General features: G+C 38.9%; 1 protein-coding gene across 3 annotated transcripts in view; it reads right to left on the bottom strand.

Annotated features, from left to right (window-relative positions):
- The window catches only part of nab1b (NGFI-A binding protein 1b (EGR1 binding protein 1)), a 54864-nt gene extending 49440 nt beyond the window's left edge, over positions 1 to 5424 (bottom strand). For all 3 annotated transcript variants that reach the window (XM_068035644.1, XM_068035645.1, XM_068035646.1), the window contains exon 1: positions 4898 to 5424. The gene's annotated coding sequence lies outside the window, so the exon portion shown is untranslated. The remainder of the gene's footprint in view (positions 1 to 4897) is intronic.
- Between the last annotated feature and the right edge of the window lie 9333 nt (positions 5425 to 14757).

The following is a 14757-nucleotide window of genomic DNA, read 5'->3' as shown; positions in this document are numbered from 1 at the left end:
CAATTCATAGATCTTGAATTAAAAAGGAAAATCTAGTCTAATGATGACCATGAAAACATTGTCGATTGTTGTAAAAACCCATCTGGCTCACCAATGTCCTTTAGGGAAGGAAATCTGCCATCCTTACCTGGTCTGGCCTACATGTGACTCCAGACCCAAAGCAATATGCTTGACTCTTAAAATGCCCTCTGAAATGGCTTAGCAAGCCACTCAGTTCAAGGGTAATTGGGATGGGCAATAAATGCTGGTCTAGCAAGCGACACCCACAATCCACAAAAAAAAATAAAAAGCTTCTTGTAACTTTTTTTTTTATTAGCACAGGTACAAGAGTAGGGGTTTCTTTAGAAAATATAATACCCTTATACGAGTGAAAACAGTTCATTAAAAAAATCATACAAAGAATATATAAACACTACTGGTCAATCTCTTGTTGTTGTACACAGGGACTCAAGACAAAGAGCAGATTTCACGAGGCTTGGGTTAAAGGTTGGGGATAATGGAATCAGCAGGTGTATACATATTCAGACATATTTTGCTGTAGCAGGGGATCTCAGTGTCTGCTGTTAGTTAGATTTGCTCCCTACATGCTTCAGCTTAAAAACATTTTGCCCATTATATTGCATAAAGTGTGGGCTTATAATGGAGGCATCTCAGACTTGAGTGAACTGGACAACTAACAGGGTATCTCCCTAAACAAACAGGTAAAAGGATTGGGAAATAACCATAGGAGACCCTGGGTGAATTAAAAGGGATGAATTCAAAGTTAAACCAGGTAAAGAACAAGAGAAAGAAAAGGAAAAGAAAAAGTTAGGAAATAAATTAGAGTTTTACATTTAAAAGTCTAAAAACAATGCACAATTTGAAAGAATGACACTCCACACTTCCAATAGTTAATTTTCAATGCCAGAAAGGTTCATTGGTAGTCATCAATATTTAACACATTAATAAAAGGTTGTTTATTGCTAGCCGTAAATACCTGTACTGGACTTTGTGGGTATCTACTGCACAAACACAGCAACTTCATGATATTCAACATCTGTCAATGGTAAGACAGACAGCGAAATATTGTTTCCACAAAGTTAACAGTGGAGCAGCACAACTCAGACATCATGTTTTGGATACTGGCATTTATCTGTGCATCTGCCCCTTGCCTGAAGTTGCAGTAATATTTACGCATAAACAACAGCGAGTGCCATTTGCCTCACCATTACTTTGACAACAAAATCTAGCCCACAGTTTTAAAATAAAATATATGAATTCCTCCATTTTAAAGTCATATATTGTTCCATTATTTTTATATAATACTTTGACGTTATTTTATTTATAGGATTGTCAATTAATTCCAGTTAATTTCTGGTGATTAATGCATCAGCAATTCATGTTTTAACACATTAATTGTGGAAGTTCTGGATATAGTATTCAAAAAGACATCCACTTTCCTAAATATAAACAAGAAATGCTGAAAATACTCAGCAGGTCTGGCAGCATCTGTGGAGAGAGAAGCAGAGTTAACGTTTCGGGTCAGTGACCCTTCTTCAGAACTGGCAAATATTTGCTAATTCTGAAGAGGGGTCACTGACCTGAAACATTAACTCTGCTTTTCTCTCCACAGATGCTGCCAGACCTGCTGAGTATTTCCAGCATTTCTGGTTTTTATTTCAGATTTCCAGCATCCGCAGTATTGCTTTTACTTTAGTGTCCAATTTCCTAAACTTCCTCTTATGTTTTCAAATTTAAAATGATTTTGATTTAACCCTTGCTGTTACTGTTTCGCAGCTGCTCAACCGAGTGGTGGGATGTGTAGGAACAGGTGATAAGCAAACAAAAATAAAAGCAGTCGGTCAGGGAGCAATAGAGTTTTCCATTTGATTTTTAAAAATTCATTCATGGGACTGTTGGAAAGGTCAGTATTTGTTGCTCATTCCTAATTGTCTTGAGAAGGTAGTGGTGAGCCACTTTCTTGACAATAGTGGCTTGCTATGCCATTTCAAAGGGCAGTTAAAAGTCAACCACACTTGCTGTGCTGTGGGTGATAGGAAGGCAGTGGTGTTATTGCAGATTGGGTGGTCAGACAAAGATGCCAAGTTGAATTGGGTAGGGTAGGGTAAAGAGGCTGAATGTGACAAAACAGGGCATGGAACCTTCCTTCTTAAAAAAAACCGAGCTAAAATTAAAAGTAAGGCAAATAAAAAAATTTAATTATGATTAATGTGGACCAATATTTAGCAGAAAGCACACAAAAGGAAAATAAAGGTAAAGATAAACTAAAGCATATTGAATGAAGCACTAAAAGTGAAGCACTTTTGAATGGGAAGTTTATCTTTAAAGACTTTTTGACAGTTCATTAGATAGAAAGACTGTTACTTGCACCCACTGTCAAACTGAGTTCCAGTATCTTTCACAATAAACAATTCACCATGAATTTTTCTATATTATTCCATGTATTAGCATCAGTCATAAAAACTTGAATCAGATGGATGCTGTAGTTGCATCAAGTAAACGGGATTAAAACCAAGATTAATATATTAACCACTATAATTGAAACATTAAATCACAATTATGTTTTTAATTGTTGGACAGCCCTAATTATTCATAGCTCAATATCAAAACAAGGCAATTTGGAGAGCAGGGCTAATTCCAGCACAGAAATTTCTCTGATGCAGAGGCCAAGTCACTGGGAGACACAAGATCGAGATCCTACAGCACCACCACTGGAGAAAGGGTGTATTTACAATGTGACAAGTTTAGTTTACTTTAGCAACTTCCATTATAAATGTAGATGTAGAAATTTATAACGGGAAAGGTTACAGCCACACAGCACAAACGTATAAAAAAGTAGTGACAAATAGGTTTTGTAGACGGGAAGTGTATACAGATACATTGCATACTTTTATAAATTCTTCACTGCTTATTTTATAAATACTTTAGTCCTTATTTTAACAATGTGAACTTGTAACATCTAGTATCAAAAAGCAGGACCTATACCAACTTTGTTTTAATTATAATAAAAATACCAGGGAGAGAGATAGAGGATAAATATTACTCTCATAAGTTTGAAGCATTTATGCCAGTACTGAAACATGTACAGTACTCAATATTAAGCTGTAGCTCAAGAACCCTGTGATATTAGATGGTTCAATTTCTTTATTTACAGATTCATAAGCTGGAAATTTGATAGGATAGGACTTAAGGCAGCAAAAAAAAATGCAGATTTACTTATATTACTAACATTTTACACTCTCCTGTACATTTTTGCAACAGCCTCTATTTTATTACTCAATTGTAAATCAAAGCTATGTTAATGATCTCTGCATCTACTTCAAATTGCATTGTGCCAGATGTGCATTTGTGCCCTCTGCTACATGACCACTAAACAATGACAGCTTCAATGACTTACTGCCTGTCTATATCAGACTCTGAATAAATATGAAGACCAGTAAGCCTGGTCATTTAGTTGTTTTATTTCCCACCAAATTGCACCCCTACTCCCTCGCCCTAAGACTTGACAGTGGAGTCTAAATCTGTTCTCACCCAATATCCACGAACGCACATTTCAGCAGGGATCACTAGATAGCAAGGAGGAATACAAACTTGTTGATTTTCCCCCTCCCTTGCCCGGGGGTGCAAAGGCTGATTAGACAACTCCTACTACCTCCAGTCCCCAGCTGAGATCAGCAATTTCAGCAATATCAAACTAGGATCCTTTTGTTACGCCAACAGATGCAAGGTAATTTTAGATATCAAAACTAAAGTACAGGAGGAGGCCATTTGGGCTACTGCTTCTGTACCAGTGCCAACTCTTCAATTGGAGCTAGCCATTCTAATCCCATTTCCCTGAGACAGATATTCAATCATTAAGTATAGTTTGCATTCATTGCTATATGCAGGCATATTCAGACCCAAATTCTGCAAGCAGTCTTTTCTCTTGCCAGTTTATTTGGAGTACCGGCCCCTTCACCGTACTACAATATTTGCAATACAGTTAAGGGGTGGTGGAAATTAGCTGGTGATTGAGATACAGGTTAAGTAATTGCAGCAACTGAAGAGACCAGCGAATTAAGCTTCTTCTGCAAAATGACACTAAGCAGCTGCCCACACAGAGGCAGCGGCCACTGTACATCTCCTGTCCTCAGCTGGATACGTCTTACAGAAAGAAAGAGTAAGGCAGAACCTTCTTCAGTCGCCGCTCCAGGCATTAGCCTCTCCCACACTTTTTTCCTGAAGTCCAAATGGTTTCTAACCAATTTCAAACAAACCAAGCTTAAATTGAAAAGAACATTCCAGGCAGATTTCTTTAAATTTCCTCTCATCAAGTCTTTATCCCAGCTTTACTCGCTAGAGTGGGAAATGTTAAGACGTGGGGTTTGGGGCATCAAGTAACTTCTGTGGTTTTGTCAAGAGTTATTTAAGAAAACTAACCGAAAAACAGAGAAATGTCTCTGTCATTATACGGTTTTGCAATCGTAACTACTTACTTAAAAGTACAGAGCAGACAGAACACATACCCGCATGACATGTTAAATTTCACGCAAGGATACTGTATTTGGTAAATTAAGTGTTTCAATTATATATGACCCAGTTGATTCTTTCGTCAAATTCTTTTTTTCTCCTTCGCATACTGCAGCTTTCACGCCTACTTGAGCCCATAGTATTGGAGCTCTTTGGGAATCACCCACACAAACATGAAATCCACCCTCTCCTTCCGGCATAAAGGACCGCACAAGCCGGGATTTAGAAAAAAAAAAGTAACAAATCTTTTTAACCCACCCTCAACAACAACAAAAATACATCGCCCATCTCTGTCGGTGTTTATTAACGTTATCTTGTGTATTTAGTACTTATGACAGAAAGAGCCCCATGTGCAGTGAGTTTACTGCAGAATGACGGCCGTGCCTACCTGATGCAGTGAGCGCTGCCGGCCTCCCTCAGCTTGCCTTCCGTATTTCTCTCTCTCTCTGTTATCTGGAACCAAGTGAGAACTTTATCTCTCGCTGTCCCACTCAGGACAGGACAGAAGGATAGGGGCTGCTTCACTCTGACCGCGCCAATACCCCGAACGGAGAGGGGGGAGAGGGAGGCGGAGGAGCCAACTCCTGGCACTGACCCTACTGTTGCATTTGAACACACGGATGCTCTCGCCTTGACTACAGCAGCCCAGATGTCTAACGCGCCCGGGTCTCGGAGCTGTGATTTGGATTTTTTTTTGGGTCTCAACTTTCCCCTTGTCTCTCTCTCTCTCTCTCTCTCTGTCAGCCGCCTCCCCCTCCGGGCTGTATGGGATATTCCGGTCTTGCTCATACTCACTCCCACACGGCCAGCGTGACGCAGATCCTGGCGTGGGAGGACGCAGCCCGTGGGAGGCTGGTGGAAGGAATACCAAACATAACTAGTGTAGCGACAAAATGCAATGAAGTCAGCTTGTTACCAGCTGAGCATTAGCTGCAGGGTCTGCTTATCACTTCTATTTATAAGTCTCCCTTTGCGTGAAAGTAAAAATTATATGTACTTTTTCTTTGCAGTGTAGTGTTTTTCTCACGGTTGAGAAGGTCGAGCTGGCAACAGTGGTAACACCTCTTACTGAGAGGAAGGTTGTGCTGTCAGAAGCCTTTGGGGAGGGGGGTTCCCCTGGTGATCGACTGACACAAAATGTACAGTTCTAAATTTGTGTGTGTTCATTAACTGCTTCTATAGTTTCCTCAATAATTGTTGTCAAAGGCGACTTTGAAACAAATGTCGGTGTATCATGCCACGTTTGTATTGGTAAATACTCAAAGGAAGGACACAGCTGCAGACCATGGGACCCTTGCAGTACAATATATCCGGAATTAGACATGCCTTATATTGACAATACCATAATCAGAAGGTTGGAACAAGTGTTTTAATAGATATCATGGGAATTCTGCAAGGAATCCATCTCGGATTTACTCTGCTACAAACTTGGTGTAAAAGAGAGAATTGGCAGTGACCATATGAATTTTGTCACACAGTCCAGAAGCCATTGAGCACACTTGTGTTAGTCTGTATTAACTGGCAGAATGTGACTTAAGCCCATCAGCCTATTGCAAGAGATCTCTAAGATCTAGCTCTTTCTGTATTGTATTATCTCATCTTTTTTGCCATTTATCATAACAGGTGAAGAATACATCAGAGAAAATAGTGCTAGAAAATGTAACCAACCGTATTCAGTTTCATCGCACTGGGGAAAACCACCTCCTCTCAGTACATGACTGCACAGACCTTTTTTAAAAAGTTTTTTTTTAACATGGAAAGTTAAAGCTAACTTGGCAAACTCTCTGGAGTTGAAAACTGTGAGCCATCAATTCATGCCAGCAATAGCATTTAGTGAATATCTTGGTAAAAGTGAATACTCTGTGTAGTATTTTAGTTCTATTTATGACACTGCTGTGCAGTTGTGCTTACATTTTGGATTTACATAGATTTGGAGATGGTCCCTGAATTTATTAAGTGTTACATTTATCATCAATATTTTAGCTGATGAGGTTGTGAAACAGTGTGAATTTATGCACCACAAAGCTGTCTTACTATTATAATGCTGTTAACAATTACTGTACCTTTGCTCAATCAAGGGGAAGAACTTAGTAGATTTAATATAAGTTTAAAAAATGGAAATGGAGAAAATAATTAGATTAAAGATAGACAAATTGCCAGGATCTGATGGTTTCCACCCCAGGGTATTAAAATAAGGAAATTGTAGATAGATGCTCCAGTCATGATTTTGCAAAACTCGATTCAGGAATTGTATCTTTGGATTGGAAAATTGCCAATGTCAATCCATTATTTAAGAAGGGTAGAAAACATAAACAGGGAAATTGTAGGCCTATTTAACATCTGTTGTGGGAAAGAATATTATTAGGGACAAAATGACTAAGCACTTGGACAAATATGAACTGCTCAGCGAAGCAAGGGTAAGTTATATCTAATGAACCTCGTGGAATTTTATGAGGTGGTAACTAATGTGGTAGATAAGGGGGTGGTTATGGCATAAAAACAAGAAATGCTGGAACCACTCAGCAGGTCTGGCAGCATCTGTGAAAAGAGAAGCAGAGTTAACGTTTCGGGTCAGTGACCCTTCTTCGGAACTGCTAAGTGGTTATGGCAATTGTTTATGATATTCCAGAGACCATTTGATACAGTTCCACATAAGAGACTGTTATCAAAAATGAGAGCACATAGACTTAGAAGCAACATGTTTAGGGAATTGGTTAGGAGGTAAGAGACAGAGAGTAAGTTTAATGGGTATGTATTGAAAATGGCAGAATGTGACTAGTGATGTACCTCAGTGATCTATACTGTGGTCTCAGCTTTTCACTATATTTATATACTAGCAGAGATCCGCAAAACATTTGTGATCAAATTAGTATTTTTATAGCAACAATACTTCTTTCAATACAAGATTTCTAGTTATTTTTTCACCATAAGCTTTAACAGAATCAAAACTACTCACTCTGGAAAAAGATACATAAATCTATCCATGTATAAAAACAGGCCTAGGAATATTAGTACAAATTTTGTCAAGAGTCTGGCCTTGTGACATGTTTATAGTCGTAGAATATGAAAGTCTAATTGAGAACAGTTTTCTCCTGAGTTGAAAAGGCAGGTTTACATCTGATGGGCTCTATTATTCGAGGAATAAACACTCTATTTCCTTGAAATCTGCCTGTTATAATTTCACATCTATCATCAAAGAAAACAGCTTCCTAACCACCAATCTTGTCCCATGATGACATCCTTGTTAAGGATTCAAGTTTCATAGCAACATTATAACTGCTCCTTCCTTGAGTTTGTGCAGTAGCATGCCCATTGGAGTTAGACTATGTAGAAACTCTGGAGGGTATAGACTGTTACCATATTTGTCTATAGAATCAAAGCTGATGTATTCTTTTAATTCACCTGACAGCTTTTCTAAAACTTTTTCATTCAAATCTAGTGAATCCTCATTTTTAGCACAAAGAATAGCTTTCAAAGAATAAGTTGTATTGAATAATTGTCCATGCCATTTTGCCACACTTAACCTATTCCATCATCTTATCCACCCCTCCCATGTCATTCCACCCCCCCATGCCATCCCCATCCTCCGCATTTCCATCCTTCCTATGCCAGCTCTCTCATGCTATCCCAATCCTCCATCCTTCCCATGCCATCCCCATCCCTCCCATCAATCTCACAGAAATAATCTCTCCAGCCAGGGTAACTTTGTTGTCGGGCTCCCCTTCCCTTCCGCTGGTTTTTTTCTCCACCAACGCTCCACCCCACCGCCGCTGCCACCAACTGTTGGCAGCCGCATGTGTGTCACACGCTCATCCTCTGCACACCCCACATGCATCCCCCTGTGCCACCAAACAAACCCACCCCTTAAACTGACTAATCAAACCAATCCGGACAGACAAAACCTGACTTATTATTCCAGGTGATGTAGCTGAAGGAATAGAGACCATATATCCAAGTTAGGTGGCACATTAAAAAGTATATTGGGAGCAGAAATTTGCAATGGGACATTGAGAAATTAAGTGACTGAGCAAAGCTGTGGCAGTTGGAGTTCAATGTAGGGAAATGTGTGGTCATCCCCCTTTGGACCTAAGAAAGATAGATCAATGTATTTTCTAATTGGTGAAAAGCTAGGAACTGTGGAGAAGTAGAGAAATGTGGGGGTCCAATCAAGATCATTAAAAGCTAGTGGACAGTGTTATGATGGTGCTTCTATATTTTTAAAGATTTCTTGAGGACTCATGTATTTTAGAATTATGGACATTGTTTTATTTTGGAAAACTGAAGAGGATTCCATAGATGCTGGACTTTGTTTTTTTTTTAAAAAGGTCATCGAAAGGTCTTTTGGACTTGGTTTGGAAACAACCCTTACTGGAAGTCACCTGTCATCAGAAAAGTACCCCATGGGGGTTTTTTGAGATGTTTACAGAGAAGTGACAGGTCAAGATTTATAGGGGTCAGGAGGCTTGACGCCTAAGATATTGTTTTTGGTTTCACTTTGGACAGGCAGTTGGGGTATGGACAGTGTTTTGAAAGGAGTTTAAAAATCAACCTTCCAAGACAAAACCCAGCTCAGCCTTTTCCATCTCTTCGAGAAGCTCTTCGAAGCGAGTGTAAGAAATAGAGAAATTGATGCTGCATTCCTCCTGAAAGTCCTGCCAGAAACCCCTGTTGCCGCATTTCTCCTGGAAAGTCTGCCAAACTGATCTTCAACATCATCTGAAAAGAACTGTTCTAGAAAGATCCCAGTGACCACCATCAACACTTATTTGAGATGCCAAACCAAAAAGGGACAACTGCCATCTTTCCATATCTTCTCTTTTTTCTTCAAGAATTAATAAGTATTTGGCCAAAGTATTCTTTATTGTGCTTTTTTGGAACAGAGTTCTAAAGAGAAAATCTCTATTTTTTCAGTTAACTGTTGTGTGTGTGTGAGGGGTTAAGGTAAAAGGGAACTTTCATATTTTACTCTGTGTGTTAATGCTTTGCTTCGTCACTGGTTATGTCTTGTTTTATAATAAACTGATAATTTTGTTGTTTATTAAAGAAACCTGGTAGGTGTATTTTATTCTGGGATAAAAATAGACTCTATGATTGACCATATCAGTAAACATTTAAATAAATGTTGTGACCTGTGGAGAAATGAAACTAGAAAAAACAGTGCACTCCTCCTGCCTCGGTCGTAGCAACAGGTATCAAAATTAATTTGAAAGTCTCATGGAATGCTGACCTTTAACTCAAGGAGGCTGGAATACAAAGGAATGGATGTTATGTAGCAGTTATATAAAGCTCTGGTTAGATCCCATCCAGAGAACTGTATTCAGGTCTGGGCACTGCACCTCAGGAACATCATATTGAAACTTGAAGGCAGTGCTTTGCAGATTCACCAGAATGATACCTGGGCTACAAGAGTTAAATTTATGAGGACTAGTTGCATAGACCGGTCAACTACTCTCTTGAATATAGAAGATTAAAGGGTGATCTATTGGGGTATTTAAGAGATTAAAGGAATTGATAGGGTGGATAGACAGAAACTATTTCTTTTGGTGGGGGAGTTCAGAACAAAGGGCCATGAACCTAAAATTAGAGCTAGATTGTTCAGGAGTGATCCCAAGAAGCACTTCTTCACACAGAAGGTTGTGGAATTTTGTAACTCTTTCTCCCCAAAAACCGGCGAGGCTAGGTTAATTAAAATTTGAATACTGAAATTGATAGATTTTTGTTAGACAAGAGTATTAAGGGTTATGGAAACAAGGATGAAATTAAGATACAGATCAGTCGTGATCTAATTAAAGAGCTGAATAGTTCCTATTTGAATGTTGCTGTGCTAAGTTGAATAAAATACTAGTAAAAGCAATCTAGACAGAATTATGAAGTACGGACCTACTTTTTAAATACACAAATCAACCTAAACCATTTAACCTGTCAATAAGGAAGATTAGTACTACTACCGAGAATCAATTCCAGGCCAAACAGATAGGATAACATTTTCTTCACTCTCATTGCTGAAAGGGAGTTCTTGAAAATATGTATGGGTAGTTTGTATCCAATTTGTATTAGGGTGAATGCACAGCACAAATTTTCACAATTTAGTGCTATGTTTGCAATCCCATTCAGAGTCTAGAACTAGGAAACTAAAATGTTTAGTTGATAAAATAGTGAATGTTCAACTGATATTAGGGTCATGACACACTGCTACTTTTCATCTAATCATCCCCAGAGCTGGGGATGTTTGACACAGATACCAGGTGGTAACATGGCTCAATGTTTGTTTTAATTAGTCCATACTTCAAATAACTTTTGGAGCACCTTCAACTAATTACAATCAAGGTATAATAAGGTAACTAATCAAACTGCAGAGTTTCCTCATTGGAAGCGAAAAATCATATCAAATGTTAACCTAAGGCAGGTATGCAATATGGCCATGTTGCACATTTTAATTTCAGTTGGCTGAAAAATAGCTATTGAAGTTGGGTTTTATCATCTCTAAGGCCATTAATTATCTGGTAGGTCCATTTCCAAAATATAAGAGAAATAAAGTTAAAATAAAAATGCAAGAGAAAGAATGGTGAAAAAACAGGTTAGGGGAACAAGGAGTATGAAAGGTGGGCAGAGATGAATAGGGGAATTTTAATTCCCAAGGACAAGTGGATTGAGTCAGGTGGGAAAGTTAAAAAAAAATTAAAAATCACAAATCCGACTCCAACCCGCCACTTCTGTTTTAACAGAGGCAATTTGAGGGGTGGGTAACCAACCTGCTCTCAGGAGTTTGGCCAGTCACTGAAATCTTTTCAGGAGGTCATGTGCTTTTATTTTAGCAGGATTTTTATTTTTAACTCGTGGAGGCCGGAATTGCTGGGCCTCATTAATCCTGGCATATAAAATATAAGAAAGGCCAGATCCATCAGGTAAGTGCTTTTACAGCATTACTTGTGGGCCAGGAGGAGCAGGTGTTCTTCCTCCAGGCCCAGCAATATTACCTGAATGTGATCAGACACCCACAATGGGCCACACCCTCCCACCCTTGGCCAATGTCCATCCCGGACACCCATGATGTTAGGCTTACTTGCCATTTGCTTCCCCGCCTGACAGGCGGGTGGGAAACCTGTTGAAAGTTTTTTTTAAAAAGACGTCCTGCAGTTAGATTCTGCAGGATGTCTGGAAATGTTGAACAGCCAAGCACCTTCCCGCTCCAGCCTAGCTGTCTTGACAGCCCCGAGGGACCAAAGTAATTTCTTTTTTAAAGTTAAACATTTTCAGTGTTTATTTTGTCAAGTTGGTTGGCTGCATTACTGCAACATTAGGTTTTGATTTAACATCAAGCATGTGAGTTGAAACAGTTTTTTAAAAAAATGCCCATGGCCTATCCAGGGAGTCTAGATGTTTCTGGCCCTGCTGTTAGTCCAAGGGTTAAAATAAAGTGTTACACTTGAAATGAATTAATTTGCTTTTATCTGACCCTTCCTAGAGTAAGTAAGTGCTAGTCTTTTAAATATCCATTATAAGCATTAAGAACACTAATTGATGATAGATTAGAGCATGGTATAAGAGTGGGAGTACGTAAAAAGGAATAACCTGAACCTGTGGCTCAGGGCTGAAGCCATGTTCAAGATTGCTTACACCCCTAGACAAATCTAAGGCTGAATTTTGAATTGACTAACCTTTATCACCTGCAGGAAGAAAAACAAATTTCTTAGATTTCTGGGAAATTTCATTTTGAGTTGAAGAAAAACCATTGCTGCTTGTGTGGGCTATTGGCTGTATAATGTTGAACTATATCCTTTACAAAATTGTGACAATGATGTAGACATTTACTGTTTGAATTTTCAGGGTTTTTGCCTCTAGTATTAGTTATTCCTTCCTGTCACAAACGACTTTGCAGATTTCCTGTTAGGTAGACAGGATTATTTGTGTAACAGACTCTGCAGTTGCTCCTAATGTTCAGCTAAAAGGAGATGACATTCAGTTATGGTGAGCCAAACAATATCTGACCAAACCCTCAGAGAATGGAAACAATGCTTATTTACATTAGGTGCTTCATCTAGCAATCTAGCAGAAATTCCACCAGCTGAAACAAAGGTTTGAGTGACAGGTACATCTTACACATGAGCTCGCAATTTGCTGGTGAGGGCTAAGATGGTTTAAAAACTTCAGCTACTGAATCATTGGGAACTCTAGTTTTGTAAAGTATTTATGCTATATATTTGAATTGTATGTACAAGTTACAATCAAGTATGGATTTCATGCCTGATGAGCTTGATTGAATTTTTTTAAGAGATGACTGATGTTGTGGACAAGGGAATGTCTATGGAGTTAGTTATGGACTTCTGGAGGTATTTGATAGTGTCCCTCATAAGAGATTGTTAGTTAAAGTTGAAGTTCATGCAATTGAAGACAAATTATTGACCTAGTTGGGAAATTGTCTAAGTGGGAGGACATAAGAGGTTGGGATAATGGGCAGGTATTCTAATTGGAAGAATGTGACTAGTGGTATCCTGCAAGGATCTGTGTAGGGGTCTCAAATATTCACAGAATTTATTAACAACTTGGATGATGGAGTAGAAAGCCACGCATCCAGATTTGCTGATGACGCAGAGATAGGCGGCATTGTAAGTGGTGTAGCTAGAAGCATAGCATTATAAAGAGATATTGATAGAATAAGTGAATGGGCAAATGGATTTCAATGTAGGCAAATTTGAGGTCACCCACTATAGACCTAAAAAGGATAGAACAAGGCGAAAAGCTAGAAACAGTGGAGGTCCGAAGAGACTCAGGGATCCAGGTACATAAATTATTAAAATGTCATGAACTGGTACAAACAATAATCTAAAAGGTTAATGGAATTGTAGCTTTTCTATCTAGAGGACTAGAATACAAAGGGGGTCGATGTCATGCTTCTGCTATACAAATCTCTTGTTAGACCACACTTGGAATACTCTGAGCAGTTCTGGGCACCACACCTTAGGAAGAATATATTAATTACAAGGACAGATTACACAAAATAGGGTTGTGTTCATTTAAATTTAGAAGGTTAAGGGGTGATTTGATCAAAGTTTTTATGATATTAAGAGGAACAGGTAGGGTAGATATAGAGAAACTATTTCTGCTGGTTGGGGAGTCTAGGACTGAGGGACATTGTCTAAAACTTAGAACCAGACCTTTTTGGAGTGAAATTAGGAAACACTCTACACACAAAGGGTGGTAAAAGTTTGGAACTCTTCCGCAAACGGCAATTGATACTCGATCAATTGTTAATTTTAAATCTGAGGTTGATTTTTTTTTAACCAAAGGTATTAAGGGATATGAGGCAAAGGGTATATGGATGTAGGTTGCAAATCAGCCATGATCTCATTGAATGGCAAAAAAGGCTTGAGAGGCTAAATGGCCTATTCCTGTTCCTATACAATTATGTACTAATGTTGCTTCACCTAATTTGTATCTATATATATATATATATACTCATCCTACTGTAAATTGGATTCCCAGAAGAGTTCTGGAGGTTAATAGATTCAAAAGTGAATCTGATTGATTATCTGAGAAGACATACATATATATATATTAGCAGATTTCAGCACATAATTAAAAATAGTATGCACATAGTTTTCATAAAGCAAATAAACAGTTGGAGATATTTTTGCAGTCATTTTAAGAATTAGAAAACTGTCATCCATTTTATGTAATAAAAATGAAAAATAATTTGCTATTCAGTTTGTACAAACTGCATATGTAATGTGGGGCACAATAATGTTTCAGCCAGCTATCAACAGCAAACAGAGATAAGGCGCTGAATCTTCATTATGGAGGCAGGAAACAGGAACTGGGTCTGGTTCTGGGTCAGAAACCTGCCTCTTGTGGGAAGCTGATTCAGATTGCAATTTTCATATGGTTAAGCCCTTAATTGGCGTGGAGACAGGTTTCCTGTTCTCTTAGAGCCAAATGGAAGTGGGTCAGATCAAGTGGGGCTCATGTCGACTTCCACAGCAGCCATCACTGAGGCTGCTTGTTGTCCTGAGGAAGAGATCTGCCTTCCACAGCACCAGAGGGAAGTGAAATGTCACAGGGGAGCTGGAGGCCCAGCAGTGGAGCAGGACAGAACCTCGCTTTTTTGATGCCCACCTGGATCTAATGCTGGAGTGAGTGAGGGAGAGGAGGGAGGTTCTTTTCCCAGAGGCAGGAGGATGCTACCTTGTTGTGCAGCAGGGACACCTCTTTGTTCAGTGTTATCCCCCTCTGCCCCCTCTTCCTCCTCTC

The sequence above is a fragment of the Heterodontus francisci genome, chromosome 7 (assembly GCF_036365525.1).
Source record: "Heterodontus francisci isolate sHetFra1 chromosome 7, sHetFra1.hap1, whole genome shotgun sequence".
Lineage (NCBI taxonomy): Eukaryota > Metazoa > Chordata > Chondrichthyes > Heterodontiformes > Heterodontidae > Heterodontus > Heterodontus francisci.
The sequence above is the reverse complement of the archived record's forward strand: the minus strand, read 5'-3'. Positions and strand labels throughout refer to the sequence as shown.